The sequence below is a fragment of the Furipterus horrens genome, unplaced genomic scaffold (genome assembly GCF_987537825.1).
Source record: "Furipterus horrens unplaced genomic scaffold, mFurHor1.1.pri manual_scaffold_2, whole genome shotgun sequence".
Lineage (NCBI taxonomy): Eukaryota > Metazoa > Chordata > Mammalia > Chiroptera > Furipteridae > Furipterus > Furipterus horrens.
The window spans coordinates 168128248-168133453 of record NW_028327172.1 but is presented as its reverse complement, the minus strand read 5'-3'; positions in this window follow the sequence as shown (position 1 = coordinate 168133453).

Here is a 5206-nt window from a genome sequence, read left to right as displayed (position 1 = left end):
GCCTTCTTTCTGTGAGACATTTTCATATAATGTGATGATGGACTAAGTAGTTATTTAATGACCGAATGGATTTCAGTAATGTGTCAGTACCTTTAGACTTTTGTGATCACTTTACTGCAAGGAATCAGTGTTCAAAAACCAGAGGGTGAAATGTGATACAAGAAATATATTTTAGACTTTATCACTAGTTCCAGAGACAGAGTATCTAAATCAACCCTTGCAATTTTCTCAGTGATAGTAGCGAGAGGGGCAACTTTTGTTATTAATAACAAGCCTGCTTTCAACCACACTTGAGTTTATGCTAATAAGGTGACTCTCAGAGGATGTAAGTTGGTTGCCAGAGGAAACAACTGTGTGGTTACAAGGTTGGAACCTTCACCCTCACCCCCAGCTACCAAGGGGAGTCGGCCTCCAGATTAAGTTCAATCACAAATAGCCAAAAATTTATCCAAGTGTGCCTATGTAAGGCAACCTCCATAAAGGACAGGGTTCATAGGGTTCCCAGGTCTGGGAACACATCAGCATGCTGGGAGGGTGGCATGCCCAGAGAGCATGTGGAAGCTCTGTGCCCCAACCCTATATCTTGCCTTGCATATCTCTTCCATTTGGCTGTTAACGAGTTGTGTCCTTTATAATAAACTGGTGATCTAGTAAGTAAAACATTTCTCCAAGTTGTGTGAGCCATTCTGGCAAATTATTGAACCCAAGGATGGGGAATCATAGGAACTCCCAATTTATGGTTGGTTGTTTAGAAGTACAGGTGGCAACCTATCTAGGACTTGCAGCTGGCATTGGAAGGGGGCAGGCAGTAGTCTTGTGAGACCGAGCACTTAACCTGTGGGTACAGAACTGTTCGGTAGAAATCCCAAATGTTTGGTGTCAGAACTGCTGTGAGCAGAGGAACACAATGTTTCTTCATTTACAGTGTAGTCAAATTATTATTGAAGAAACATTCTTTATAGAGGAATCCCAGCTAATAAATGTAGAAAGAATGACAAAATAAAATCACCGTTTTGCAATCCCTAATAAAATAATGGCCGTAGGCAATGATCATCAGTGGCTATTAAAATTCTTGAGTGAAAGATAAATGAGAAACTTCAGCATAGTATATGAATCAGGTAGACAACATTTGGACCCACTAATCAAAAAGAGAGCTAACCAGCCCTAGCCTGGTGGCTCAGATGATTAGAGCATTGTCCCGATACACCAAGGTTGTGGGTTTGATTTCCAATCACGGCACATCCAAGAAGCAACCAATGAATGCATAAATAAGTGAAAAAACAAATATCTCTCTCTCTCTCTCTCTCTCTCTCTCTCTCTCAAATCAATAAATAATTAATTTTTAAAATGAGAGAGCTAACCATTGATTTTGTACTTTGTGATGTGATGCAATAAGAAATATACAATATCAACTGTGAAATATTTTTGCCAAAAAATTAAACATGAATACTATATCAGTGGTTCTCAGCTGAGGCAATCTTTCCCCCAAAGAACATTATTCAATATTTGGAGACATTTCTGTTTGTCACGCTAGGGGCTAGTGCTATTGGTATCTAGCAGGCAAAGGTCAGGGATACTGCTAAATATCCTACAATGACAGGACAGTTCCCAGTCCACATTGTTAATAGTGCTGAACTGGAGAAACCTTGTCTCGGTCTATCACAAGAAATATAGAACCTATGGTGAATATCAAGTCTTGTCTGAATCCTGAATCAAACAAACCAATTGTATTTAGACATTTATTATTCAGAGAAGTTTGAACACTGACTGGATATTGAGGAACTGTTCATTTCTTAGGTATATTAGTAGGATTATGCATTATCTTACTAATATAAGAATTCTCATCTGTTGTTAGAAATACACACTGAAGTATTTACAGATGAAATAACGTGATATCTGGGACCTACTTTAAAATAATGCAGCTGGGAGGGAAGTAGAGAGGTGTGAAGATAATTGATCATAACTGATCAGCACTGAAGCTGGGTATGTATATGTTTGAAAATAGATAATAAAAAATAAAAAGTAATTAAATTAAAAATTCTAATAAAATTTTTAATTATGACCTTTTCACATGTACACAAAACTTAAATTAGTTTTGGAAAGTTACCTAACGCATTTTGCTCTTTCCAGAAGCAATGTATCCACAAAGCTTAATTCCAAGGTCATAATTTTGTATATTGTGGTGAAATGTTTCGAATTTTTCCACCAAAGCATGCTTTAAGGCATATGTTATAGTATCTACACCTTCTTTTAATATCCTTTAGCATAGACTGTGCGCTAGTTACAATCTCAATATTAGGGCAGGATACTGCCCTAATCAGAAATCCACATTCTGGGGATGATTAGCTAAACTTTATTAGAAAAGTTGCACACTAGAGGTAATGACTAAATGATCTTCAGTCATTATTTTCTCCTTTTAATGCCAGGGCTTTCCTAATCAACATAATGTTAGGAGTGCGTTTTCATTGGTGAAATTAGTGACTTGTTAGCTGATAAAATGGAACTTTCATTTGGGAAATTAGTAGCAGTGGAGAAATTTTAATTGGCTATGATATTTTATAGGTATGTATACTCCATGCTTGCTAAAACAGGAGGTAGATTCTAGTGAGCCCTGGAATCTTTATTTTTAAGAAGGGGGCCCTTGGCAAGATCCTTAAGTGATATTTACAGAACTGGTTTAAGATTGTTTCGCGCCTGCCTGCAGAAAGGTCTATATTAATACCAAAAATTGGTCTGAGACTTCATTTCCTAGTAGCCTGATCCAAGGTTATAAGAGTGCATTTACCTACCCCTCGTTACCACTAACCATATACAGCTCTCAAGACCCAAAAGGAACCTAATAGCTGTGCACACCTAACTGGCTTCGGTCAGCTCTCGCAGCAGAAAAAAAGTAAATGCTTTATCCAAAGTGGTTGAGTCTTGGCCCACCATAAAGGCAAAGTTACCTTGAAATTATTGTTTCATCTTCAAAATTGATTTAAATTTGGTATATTTCTCTATATGGTAGACTATTAGGTTGGCAGCTCCCAAATAAATCCTGCCTTCAGGATGCAAACCCTTTCATGCACTGGGCCACATGACTTACGTCGGCTAATGGGACATTAAGTAAACAGAATGCAAGCAGAAGCTTGACAAGTGATTTCACAATGGAGATTGTCCTCTTAGAATGCTCTTTCTTGGTGCATTGAGCCACCATGTAAAAAGATCCGGCTATCCTAATGGAAGGACCATGTGGAAAGAGAAAGAGATAGAAGCATGGCTAGCCACCAGCTCTTGCAGACTTTGTAGCTGAGGCACTAAACATGTGAATAAAGAAGATATCTTAAAGATTCCAGCTCCAGCAGTTGCCATCTGGAGCAGTAGAATAGCCCTGCAGAGCCCACTCTAAACTGCAGAAATTTAAGAAATAACAGCTTGACCTTTGGGGAACTGTGCCAAATTTATCCTGTGGTTTTATGTATCCCTTGGAACAATGTTAAATGTCTTCTCTGCACTCCAGCACCAACCACCAACAGCATCATAGATCAATTACTCTGATCCTGTGGGGAACTTCAGAAGCTGAGGGAAAGTTAATAAGAGAAGAGACAATGAGTAGAGGACACAAGTCACCTTGAAAGCATGTCTCCTCATTATTTAGGAACAAGCACAGGCACAGGGAAGAATACAAGAATTCAGAAAGTGCATATAAATTAGGCCAAGCCAGGGAAAGTTCCCCATGTGCTCTAGAGATGTTCTTTCTACCTTCTGGACAACGTGATCCCTTCTACCTGTTTTTCCAGGTAACTTAGGTCTCTTGAAAGTGGGCTGAAGGCCAAGTAAGAACATTTGGAAAAGTGGTCAAGGAAAAGGCAACATGCTAGTATTGGAATGAATCACAACATAAAAGAAGTAGTCATGAGTCATACTGGTAAGACATTGTGTCTGTATTAATGCATGCATATCCTCAAAGTACAACTGTGCCTAAATACCCAAACATTACTCCAAGCATCCTGTATAAGAACCTATCACTGCACCAGTAAGCTTATACCTACCAACTCATGAGTCCAAGTCTACCATTATAAAGCCCACCTTGTCCAGCATCAATCAAGGATTGACTTAGGAACTGGAGGGACAGGACCAATATTTTAAAGATATCAGCACTAATACTGATATAAGATAGAAAATATAAAGGGTAGATATCCCACAGCCTACTCCCTAGCAGATTTTCCTGGAGAAAATGAAGATATAAACACAGCAGTAAGATATTGCCATAGCCAATCTGTCAGGTGCAGAGTTCAAAACACTGGTGATGAAGATGCTCAGATAACTCATTGAGTATGGCAAAAGTATAAGGGAAGAAATGAAGGCTACACTAAGTGAAATAAAGAAAAATATACAGGGAACTAACAGTGAAGGAAAGAAATCCAGGGTTCAAATCAGCTATTTGGAACATAAGGAAGAAATAAACATTCAACAAGAACAGAATAAAGAAACAAGAATTCAAAAAAGTAAGCAGAAAATAAAAAGACTCTGGGACATCTCCAAAAGTGCCAACATCCAAATCATAGGGATGCCAGGAGAAGAGGAAGAGCAAGAAATTGAAAACTCATTTGAAAAAATAATTATTTTCTAATTTGGCAAAGTAAATAGATGCACAAGGGCAGGAGGCACAGAGAGTCCCAAACAAGTTGGACCCAAAGAGGACCACACCGAGACACATCATAATTAAATTGTCAAAGGCTAAAGATAAGGAGAAGATCTTAAACGTAGCAAGAGAAAATAAGAGTTACCTACAAAGGAGTTTCCATAAGTCTATCAATTGATTTCTCACAAGAAACGTGGCATGCACAAAGGGACTGGCAAGAACTATTTCAAGTGATGAAAAGCGAAGACCTACAACCAAGAGTACTCTATCCAGCAAAACTATCATTTAGAATTGAAGGGCAGATAAAGTGCTTCTAGAACAAGATAAAGCTAAAGGCGTGCATCATCACCAAACCCTTATTATATGAAATTTTAAAGAGACACACTTAAGAAAAAGAAGATCAAAACTATGAACATTAAAATGACAACAAACTCACAACTATCAACAACTGAATCTAAAAGCAAAAACAAAAAAACAAACCAGAACAGGAACAGAATCATAGATAAGGATATCATTTGGAGTGTTATCAGTGGGGAGGGGAATGGGGGGGAATGTACAGGGATTAAGAATCATAATTGATAA